Here is an 11,627-nt window from a genome sequence, read left to right as displayed (position 1 = left end):
GATCTTTCTAAAACTGTCTGGCGAACATAATCTCAGCCATTCAAACCATTTAAAACAGGCTCCATACATAGCACTGCAGGATACGTACTGAGGATTACCTGTGCAGGGAAAATGAAGGATCAAGGTTCATTGTGATAACAGGTCTCAATGGAAGAACATTTGCATTCTACCTGTTGTTATTCATTATAATTATCCACTCTTATCACTCAGTCCTCCAGCCCTGATTTTGTGCAGTGAAAAGAGAGCAGTTTAAGTTTCTCGCCAAGAAATAAAAGGGTCTCATCGTATTACGTCATTAACATGCCCTAAGAAAACCTCACCTGTCTGCAGGTCCTGGGGGCTGCTCAACCAGTCCGTCTAGTTTTGCTTCTCAGAAATGCAGAATTTGAGGCTGACGCCATTCATGCTTCAAGCATTCCAGAAATCTGCAAATAGATGCAGAATAAAATGTATATAACTTTGGGCAATGTAAACTATGCAACGCTGCTTTGAAGTTATATGAGGCTCAACAGTTTGATGATCAGCCTGCATAAAGTCAACACATTAGACTATTAATCATACTTGCCAGGGGTGTAACAAGGTATTTGAAGTCCCCATAGCAAAAGTTAGTAAGGGCCCCTATGTACCACCCAATGTTGGCCCCATAGCAGCTGCACCCCTTGCACCTATGGTAGTTACCCCCATGATACTTGCTTACTTTATGGACATTTCCTGTGGGATCATCAAGCCATGCCCACTGCTCTAGGTAAGGGGACTGTGGGCTTGATTCAGACCCGCTCGCGAGCGCTCGCAAGCGGGTCGATGGTGCCCAAGTGCGCATGCGCGAGACCCGAATAACGACGGCCAAGCCGTCGTTAAGGGTCTCGCTCCCATGGGAACGCCTCCGTCTGGGGCAGGCCCCACTGGTCATACACCATGGCAAGACTGAGCACAGCAACAAGACACAAGGTAGTTATACTGCATCAGCAAGGTATCTCCCAGGCAAAGATTTCAAAGCAGACTGGGGTTTTAAGATGTGCTGTTCTAGCTCTTTTGAAGAAGCACAAAGACACTTCAATGCTGAGGACCGTAGACGCAGTGGTCGGCCAAGGAAATTTAGGGCATCAGATGAAAGACACATCATGCTCACTTCCCTTCGAAATCGGAAGATGTCCAGTAGTGCCATCAGCTCAGAACTGGCAGAAACCAGTGGGACCCAGGTACACCCATCTACTGTTCGGAGAAGTTTGGCCAGAAGTGATCTTCATAGAACAATTGCGCCCAAAAAGCCATACTTTCGATGTGGAAACAAGGCCAAGCTACTCAACTATTCACGAAAACATAGGAACTGGGGTGCAGGAAAATGGCAGCAGGTGCTCTGAATTGATTAGTCAAATTTTTTATATTTGGCTGTAACAGAAGGCAGTTTGTTTGCTGAAGGGCTGGAGAGCAGCGCAATAATAAGTGTCTGCAGGCAACAGTGACGCATGGTGGAGGTTCCTTGCAAGTTTGGGGCTGCAATTCAGCAAATGGAGTTGGCGATTTGGTCAGGATTATTGGTGTTCTCAATGCTGAGAAATACAGGCAGGTACTTATCCATCCTGCAAGACCATCAGGGAGGCATCTAATTGGCTCCAAATTTATTCTGCAGCAGGACAACGACCCCAAACATACAGCCAATGTCATTAAGAACTGATCTCATCATCATCGAGTCTGTCTGGGATTGCATGAAGTGACAGGAGGATTTGTGCAAGCCTACATCCACAGAGGATCTGTAGTTTTCCAAGATGTTTGGAACAACCTTCCTCCAAAAACTGTGTGCAAGTGTACCTAGAAGAATTGATGCTATTTTGAAGGCAAGGGCCCTCATTCAGAGCCGTTCGCTATTTGCGGTCGTTCGTTTAAAAACAAGGGGTGGCTATTCAAATGATCCGTACGCACATTGTAGTCTGTTCACACCTCTAAGTCTGAACGAGCGAGCAAAACATACGCTCGTTTATTTGTTAAAAACGCCCCCTGGCCGCTCGCATCCTACGTCATGTCCGCTATTTATTAGATTAATCGAGTACATCGACCAGCGTATGAACTGCTCGCTATTCTTGTGGTTGGTGTTTGCTACCACAAATTTGCGAGCAGTTCTGGCTATAAAATAACCCAGTGACGTGAACAATGACGCTGCTGTTTTAAATATACACACCCATAAAACGCCCGTTTTGACCTTTAAGCACGCCTGCGTTCGGATCTCCACTCCCCATTTTCAAACACCTTCCCCTGTTACCACCCACATACGCCTCATTCTGTCATTCCAAATAGCAGGCACTCGCTATATTGCGTACCAACGATTTTTGGCCGCACTGACTGGTTCGCGCATGCGTACTAAAACCGTACGCATGCGCAGATGTGCAAACATCGCTCGGAACGAGCGTACTGCCGCTAACGAGCGGCTCTGAATGAGGGCCAAAGGGTGGTCACACCAAATATTGATGTGATTTAGATTTCTCTTCTGTTCATTCACTTTGCATTTTGTTAATTGATAAAAATAAACTATTAACACTTCTATTTTTAAAAGCATTCTCACTTTGCAGCATTATTTCCACACCTGCCTAAAACTTTTGCACAGTACTATATATATGGAAAAAAACGATATCAAACAAAAAGCTTAGAAAATTGCAAAAATGTGCCACCACCACAAACATTATGCAATTATGTTGTGCATCCATTGTTATAGGGAGCTCATGGATCTGGGCATCATGATGGCAGTGCCTTGTAGAAGTTATGAGAGTTCGGATGGGAGTGACTAGGTATATGCTGCCATCCTTAGCTAAATGCTGGCTGGGCGCACTCATGAGACCCATACTGCAGCAAAATTCTAGTTTTGTTGGGCAAGGTATAAAATAAGGTTTAAGTGCTGGAGAGAGCACATTAGATGGAGTTTTCAGGTTAGTGGGTGGTCACAGAACCTCTTGTAATAAAGAAGGTCCCAATGTTCTCTTAGGCCGGGATGTACTAAAGGAAAAATGCAGTAAAAACCCTGTTTTCGGGGGGTTTACCGCATTTCCATATATACTAAAAAAACCTGGCCGCACTTTTATCAGTGCAGAGAGTAACGCCAGAAAAACCTGGCGTTACCCTATAGAAGCCTATGGGCTTCTTACCGCACCCAGCTCACGACGATTTGCTACCTCCTCGCCGCCCCGCTGTCGCCCAGCGCTGGCCCCCACTCACCTGTTGTTCATGGTCACCGGCCCGCGCTCCTCCTGGTGCCTCCTCCTCCTCCTAATCTTCTTCCGGGTGCAGGGAGGAGGAGGAGGAGCCCGGGGCTTCCTGGACAGGTCACCAGCAGGAAGCCCCGGGGCTCGGAGGGGGCGGGGTCCCACGGAGACCCCGTCACAGCTTCAGCTGCTTCGCAAAGGGCAGCTCTTATCGCAAGAGCTGTCCTTTGTGATACTAATCGCATATGTTAGTACATATGCGATTAGCAAGGTTGCGGTGACTGGCGCAATGGTCACCGCAACCTTTGTACATCCCGGCCTTAATCCCATAACTAATTTAAAACATGAGTGACCTAAATGAGGCTCAGCACATAATAGTTTAGCTGATTTTATGAGGAAGTGACAAATGTTGATCTATTGCTTATTTTACCTGGAGAATATTATTTTATAAGTGAGTAGAATCTAAAGCTGGGTAGACACTAGGACGATGGATTGGCCATTCGGGCCGATCCGCCTTCCTATCTGATGAATAGTAAGTGCATACACACTTACCAATTATCAACTTGATGTGTCGTGATGGACGTCACAACTGGGCGCCCAGTTCAGCAGTCACTCACTGGCGGCCTCTGCAGCAAGTGTACGGGCGGTTGGCAGGTCACCCGTACACACCAGCAGATGACTGATATATCTTTCAGATATATCGGCCAATGGCTGTACTGCAGAACCATTGCAATATGTCTGTGAACCAGTGGTGTATCTATAATGGGTGCAGTGTGGCGGGGCACACGGGCCCTCCGGGTCCAGGGGGCCACGCTCCGCACACACTGCACCCATATTATTTTAGACTTACCTGTCCGTGGTCCCATGTCAGGTGTCTGCGCTGCTCAGAACACCGGAAAATGGCCGTCCCGTCCATTTCCGACGTTCTGCGCATGCGCAGTAGACTCCAGGCACACTCTAGTGCGTCAGTCGGCTGCCGGCCATCGGGGAGAGAGGAGGGGGCCCCGCACGGGGAGTGCACACAAGCCCCCTCATTTAAGATGCCCCTGCTGTGAACTATGTCATTCACAGACATATCGCTGGTACACACCCGCCGACGCACCCGTGATATATCGGCTGTTTGATTGAACGTTCCATATATCAGCCAGTGTGTACCCAGCATAACTCTGAGTGGTTGGATCTCAGCGAACAGTGGTTTGTCCCATCACCTGAGACTGGCTACACCATGGACTCTGTGGGGGGTCCTAGCTGATCATACAAACTGAGATCAGGAATTGGTCCTTGCTCACTTTAAATTTTCTCCAGACTCAGAGGCCCAGGAAATGTACTGTGTGGGGGTATGGAGTAGACCAGGAATGAGTATTGTGCAATAAAGTTCACACATTTCTTCAAGTTGTAGGAAGTGATTTGTAGAGTTTTAATTTTGTTAGAAGTTCCCCAGTGCTGAAGAGCTGAGCCTCAAAGGACGGAACCCCCACTATGCAGGGACTGCAAGGATTCTGTATTTTAAATGGAAATTGTAATTAAAAATAAATAACACAATAGAATAAAACACATACAGTAAATTAATTAAACTTTAAGTGGGTCACCATTCAGAATGACAGAAGTAAATGGCTCATGAACATGAATGCCAACTGGCAGGTAGATAAGGCTGGAGGCACCTGAATACATTTCGGATCTTTAAGTGCAGAAACACAGGAATGAAAGGACAGCGAGAACGAGAGAAGCAGAGACACAGAAAGGGGCTACTGATAAGCAGAATAAGCTGCTATTTGGCAGGTTCAGACCCTAATTTAGTCTTCAACTTTTGTGACGATTTTAACAAAAGCCACAAGGTTGATTCCCACAGAGTCTGCTTACAATGGAGACACAGCGTCTCTCTCTTGGGACATAAACGTACCCAGAGCTATCAGACTTGTAAAGAGCTTGTTGCAGAAAAGAGTGCTGAAAAAGTGAGACTCTACCTGGCTCAGAGGACACCTGATCTGATTGCCTCTGGTATCACTACGCTCCGGCCTTTGTCTGCAGTCTGTCTGCCCTCTCTTTCCTAATGTAACTGTACATGTAAAATAACTTAGTACAAGGACTGCTAGAGGATAATACCTAGGGAAGAGACAAGTCTAGGATTAATGGTTCCTGATACGCTGGCAGAGCAGCCTTTCTGCTGTCACTTTGTTAACAGTAAAAGGCCGACTAAAATGAAAATACAAGTTGATTTGTTTAGAAGTTCTAATAGTAATATACACTACGTTGCAACATTTTCAGAACACAACTGAACCAGCCATAAAAGTGTGATAAGGGGGAAATATTTTCTCCCATACAAACTAGATATCCTGTCTGCAAGGTTCCTAAATGACACAGTGATTTTTATTTACATATTTGGAAAGATCTCCTGGTTACAGGTGGCCTATTGGTCAGTGACTTCTCTAATACTCTTAGGGGTAAATTTACTAAAGTGAGTGTTTTTAGAAGTGAGTTTTAAAAGTGATGTTGCCCATAGTAACCAATCAGATTCTAGCTATTATCTTCTAGAAGGTGCTATTTAAATGTTAAGTAGAATCTGATTGGCTGCTATGGGCAACATCACTGTTAAAACTCACTTCTAAAAACTCTCACTTTAGTCAATTTACCCCTTATAATTTACAATAAGGGACACATTATCCAATATATCATATACAGTATATATTATCCCTTATATTATTTTAGATAATATAATGCTGGTTAATTTATCATAAATAAGTGGTTTTAATTAGCTGGCAGAGCCAACATATAAACAAAGCCGTAATTGTGAGTTTTATAATGGAGAAAAGGACTTTGAATCCAATGCAAGGTTTACACTTTCTTTTAACAAATACGTTTTAAATTGTTTTAGTATTACTCACTAATGTCATACTGTCACTATTACATGACGGCAGCGTTGATCCATTCACTCTCTGATAATATCATATAATTAAGGTCATCACTTTATAAATGTTGCACGCATACCATGACTTTAGTTACTGCTTTCCTGCATCATGCTATCGTTAATTCATTCCGGGCACAATGCCAGTGTAAAGATCTCTATAAAAATAAATGTGTCTTTATGTGGAACTTTGATACATGTTGTCTCCTACCGGTATTGCTGTCACATAATTCAGTGTTAGTGTAAAATGTATAATGCGCAACCAGAACAGTTGCAAAATGTGATGGATTTTCATAACAGTAAATAAAATTACTAGAACAACATTATAGTGATGCACTTACAAGTTAGACCCCTTCCCCTATACTCGGCATGCCCCTATCTTCCTGTCACACTGAGCTGGGTACCAGTTTCTGGCCCCACCCATTATAGCCGGGACTACATAATACAAATAGCTGCAGAAAGGTCAGGAAAAATGTGGCCATATGCCAATTGGTTAGTGTCATGACTGGTAAGGGTAGATGCTGGCACACAGCTGAGAGACAGGACAGTAGATGATGCAGCCACACTTAGGGGGAGATATATCAATCATTCAAGAGAGATAAAGGGGAGAAGTTGGCCATAGCAACCAATCAGCTTCTAATTGTCATTATTTTGTAGACTGTGCTAGATAAATGACAGCAGCTGATTGGTCGCCAATGGGCAACTTCTGTAGTTCATCTCTCTTGAAGGTTTGATACATCTCCACGTTAGCGTTTGATAACAAAAGGTAAAGTATGCAGTGACAAATTAATCCACATTGATCCCTTCCTTTACTTGTACTTTACTTTACACCGTGCCAGTCATACATGGCTGCCCATTCTGCAATATTTGCAGCTAAGTTGGTGCAGTTGTTTACCATTACTTAACTAACAAAAACAATTGTATTTGTATGCATGAAAAATATTGTCCCTGAAATCATTATTAGACTTATCATCACTAACTGTATTATCTGATACCATTGAATAACTTCTGCATGAACTGCCACATTCTAAATATCATTTATTAACTGTAGAATATGTTGGCATGCAACAATTATAAAAGCATAACTGCATTTAATTGTCCACTAAATACGAAATCTTGCCCACACGCCTAGGGGCACCAAGAAAAATATCAGGCCTTAGTATAAAAGGGGGTGTGGCCATGCCATTTGGGGGCGTAGCCATGTCACGCGGGGGCTTGGCTATGTACCATCACCGATATGAAGCTCCTGCAACACTGGAGGGGACTTGACCACAACAAATTTGGGGCATTGCCACCTTTCTCAGGCAGCTCTGGATCACCATACAAGCCCGGGCCCAGTGCCTTGTACCCCCCACACTCTTGGCACATCTGCATGACTGTCTTGGTGTTTAAGTTTGTGTGTTTATGTTTTAAATTAAACCTGAGACTAAAGCAGGGGCTGGCTGGCAAATTTTAGCCCAGGGAAATGGTACAACCCAATGGGCCATTGTGTGCCACTGCCTGAGGCTACAGTGACTCAGGCTGTAACAGGCCCTGCCCCCTGAACGCATGATGTCATGATGTCACCATGAGAAGGGCGGGGCCACTTGCACCAGGAAGTAATGCAATGTCTGTGGTATCCTCAGGATGCTCCGGGTGGCTTTACAGAATGCAGGGTGCGTCCCTGGAGCATCCAAATGAAGCTCCATGTAGCACTGCATCAGTGATACTGGCTGCATGATGCCATTCCAGACACCCTGCTAGCCATATGCTTGTGCCTCGGGGCAGCAAATGGCACAGCTAACACGCCCCTAGTTACGGCCCTGCAGTGACTGTCCTCCAACTCTATCTATGGGCGGGATGTGCTAAGGTTGCGGTGACCATTCGCCAGTCACTGTAACCTTACTAATCGCATATGTACTAACATATGCAATTAGAATCAAAAAAGGACAGCTCTTGCGATAAGAGCTGCCTTTTGCGAAGCAGCCGACGCCGGGTGAGGGGGTCTCCGTGGGACCCCGCCCCCTCTGAGCCCCGGTAACTTCCTGCTGGTGACCTGTGCAGGAAGTCCTGGGCTCCTCCTTCTCCTCCCTGCACCCGAAAGAAGATTAGGAGGAGGAGGAGGACCCAGGAGGAGCACGGCCGGCAACCATGGAGAGTCAGGCGAGTGGGGGCCATTGCTGGGTGACGGCGGGGCAGCGAGGCGACGGCGAAGCGTCGGGTGTGGGGTGTGGTAAGAAACCCATAGGCTTCTATAAGGTTATGCCAGGTTTTTCTGGCGTTACCCTCCACACCAATAATAGGGTGGCCGGGGCTTAGTAGACTGTTTGTTTTTTTACCGTATTTTTCCTTTAGTACATCCCATATGCGCACACCATAAAAAAAGATAGATGTCTTGCATGTGGACACACTAGGTTGTTCAGTCCACGTATAGCATTAAACTCCCTTTAGCTTCCCATTTGCTCCCATCAAAACATGCTAATTTTTGTGTGTTTCATTTTGGACATTTATGTGCATGCCATGCACCATTTGTACTACTTTGACTAATGTTCAGCCCCTCTTTTCATACCTGGAAAGTCACTCACACAGGTACATTACCAGTGGCGTAAGTTCATCACAGACGCCCGGAGGCAAGTTATAATTTGGTGCCCGCCCCCCCGCTAGTCACAGCCGCTGACACTGTAATGTAGCAATTTGCATGCAGACAGGCTATAGATAGATGAAGGCAGCAGCTGATGGTCTGACATGGAGCTCTCCACTAGTGTATGGTGGCTTCTCAGGTGCCGGGAAGGGGTGCCATGTATTGGGCGGCCGTGACGGTACACTCCGGGTACATAGCTACAGCCCTCAGTGGGGTGAATATGTTGTGGACAATGGAGTAGGTGCCTCTTCAGAGCTAGAGCCCGGCGGCAGGCGCCTCCATTGTCTCCCAAAGTTCTGCCCCTGTACATTACAGGTATGTAGGGCTCAATGGGAGCAGCACAACTCTGGAGCCTCTAAAATAAAAACATCCAATGCTTCTACGGGGATGTAACTGGCTCTCTGAAGCATCATATAAACCAATACAGTATAAGTTGCAAACTGACACCAGAACACAACATTTCTTATTGAAAGATACATTTCACAATGCTCACAAAACAAACAGAAAAAAAGCAGATTTCCTGTATAGTTTATCCACAAATTAAAGTGACCACAAAGCCCACCCTGGAAGTGAGAGCGTTAACACAAAAAATTTAATTGGCTTTTTGTTTTTATTCCCACGAATACCAGGGCTTTTAGTTGAAGTTCAAGTTGATCATGTGGATTTAATTTAACAAATGTATTTAATGCATTAAAGAAAAAAAAGAAAAAAGTTTTATCTTGCATATAAAGTTCCAATGGCAACTTCCTGTAGTTGGCTCCGAAAACCAATATAAGTTCTTCCATTTGGCTTTTTCTTTTCCTGCTATTCTCCACTTCCGACTCTTATTTTTCTTTCTGACCTTTTCATTTCCTCACCAGATACCTTTGACCTCCAGCATCAGTGGGTGCAAAATGATGGAAAATACATGTGCGAATTGCTGACAGTGGGAGGAACCGGACACATACAGACCTATGAAGGTTTTTGGTGTGAACACATTGCTGTACAAGCAATGAGTGACATATCACTGACCCCCATCAGGTATGTGATATGTTATCCGGAAACACGTTGTCCACAAAATATTGAAATTGCTTTAAAAAAAAAATCGAAATCCCGTTCTTTTTTTTTATGACATTGAGATAGACATACAGTACATATATATATATTACACTATGACATGATGAGAAACCTTTTATTAATTGTGATCAGATTACATGGGTGCTGTTATTATAAATGTTGATATATGACAATCTAGTGGACGTGCATTTCATGTCGACTGTCTCCTGGGGTAAATTTACTAAAGTGAGAGTTTTTAGAAGTGAGTTTTAAAAGTGATGTTGACCATAGCAACCAATCAGATTCTAGCTATTATCTTCTAGAAGGTGCTAGTTAAATGTTAAGTAGAATCTGATTGGTTGCTATGGGCAACATCACTTTTAAAACTCACTTCTAAAAACTCTCACTTTAGTAAATTTACCCCTTAATGTCAGTGACAGCTCCAGAGGTCCAGGCATAATGGTGTGGAGTGGACCTGAATTAAAGTCAAGTCACCTATACACAGTAGAGGCAGCTATTTGGGTGGCTGAACCAAAATTCTGCCTATGAAATCACTAGGAGCTAGATGCATTAGTAAGCCATGAGACAAAGCTTTTTCTTTAAAATACTAAAATGTGTATAACGTGATAAAAGAGATAAATATCTGACATTAAATGGCTATCCCACCCAAACTACCAAGTCGCATGGATTGGTACAAAACCAATTCAATACTTGCTAATGATCCTTATTTTCCCGGCATTGTTGGAGTGTTGTGGTTATAGAGTGTACCCTTGGCCTGAATTGTGGGTGATTTTGGTAGACCAGAGCATGGTTTGGGTGGATATGTTCTTGTCTTGATTAGAGATGTGTACGGACCCCCGTGTTTTGGTTTTAGTTCTAAATAATCATTGTGTTTTGGTTTTGGCAAAAGCACCCTCAAGTGTTTTGGTTCGGTTTTGAATTTGGATTTCTTAAAAAAATTGATAAAAACAGCTAACATCATGTAACTTGGACATTTATTTGTTCCTATAGTGTTAATAACATCAATAACATTAATTTACAGTCCATCTTGACCACCTCACAGCACCTGAAATCACAAGGGAGGGACGTTAATACAATACAAAATATGCGAGATCTGGTTTTTAGATCTGAGTTCCGAACGTGGTGAGAAGACCTGAGTCGAGGGCTCGATTCAACTTCGATCCCCAAAGTTCGGGTGTGTTCGGTTTTCAGCAAAACCAAAATGCTCATCTCTAGCTTTGATAGATCAGGAATGGGTGGTGACTTGCGCCAATGTGAAACTGGCCAATAGATTGAGGTTGCAGCCAACAATGAAGAGTGTGGTAAAAAGGGTATGGGTTTTGGCTTGCTCCTGTGGATTACGGAGTAATGTCCCTTCCTTGTGGTTATTGATTTTAATTGATACACATCCACGGATAAGCCAATAAGAAAAAATATCTGAATGAGACAGTTTGTGCATAAGATTGCGCTCACCTTATCTCAGTAATAATCGCATATTGTTCAGCATTTCACTTCTGTTCGACGGTATTTGCACTGCAACAATGGAATGTCGTTGGATTACTGGTTTGGGAATCCGATCTTTGATATACAGTACATCTCGGTTTCCTCAGGGAAGGAGAGAAAGAAAACACAATAGTGCTCACTGGTTTTAACACATGGGGGATTTTAGTGGATAACTTAGGTGTTACACTTTCATTTTTAAAGGCCAGTGTCTGTCAGTATAGTTTAGATAATCTGCCTAAAAACTGGATAGTACCAGTGCGACCTGGAAAGATTCAGATGAACAGGCAAGGTGATAAAAGACTGGAGCAGGGAATGGGATTGAAATGCCGGCAGCTGTTTATCCTGACAGCGGATGCCCAACAGGATCAAGATCCTG

The 11,627-nt window shown here is 44.0% G+C and overlaps 1 long non-coding RNA gene across 1 annotated transcript in view; it reads right to left on the bottom strand.

Annotated features, from left to right (window-relative positions):
- Positions 1 to 338: 338 nt before the first annotated feature.
- Positions 339 to 11,627, bottom strand: part of LOC148539056 (uncharacterized) — a 78,545-nt gene continuing 67,256 nt past the window's right edge. Inside the window, exons 2-3 of the long non-coding RNA XR_015871331.1 lie at positions 11,222 to 11,353; positions 339 to 425 (exon numbers count right to left, since the gene is read on the bottom strand). This is a non-coding gene — a long non-coding RNA (uncharacterized LOC148539056). The remainder of the gene's footprint in view (positions 426 to 11,221; positions 11,354 to 11,627) is intronic.

The sequence above is a fragment of the Taudactylus pleione genome, unplaced genomic scaffold (genome assembly GCF_031769625.1).
Source record: "Taudactylus pleione unplaced genomic scaffold, aTauple2 ptg000032l, whole genome shotgun sequence".
In the NCBI taxonomy this organism is placed as follows: domain Eukaryota; kingdom Metazoa; phylum Chordata; class Amphibia; order Anura; family Myobatrachidae; genus Taudactylus; species Taudactylus pleione.
The sequence above is the reverse complement of the archived record's forward strand: the minus strand, read 5'-3'. Positions and strand labels throughout refer to the sequence as shown.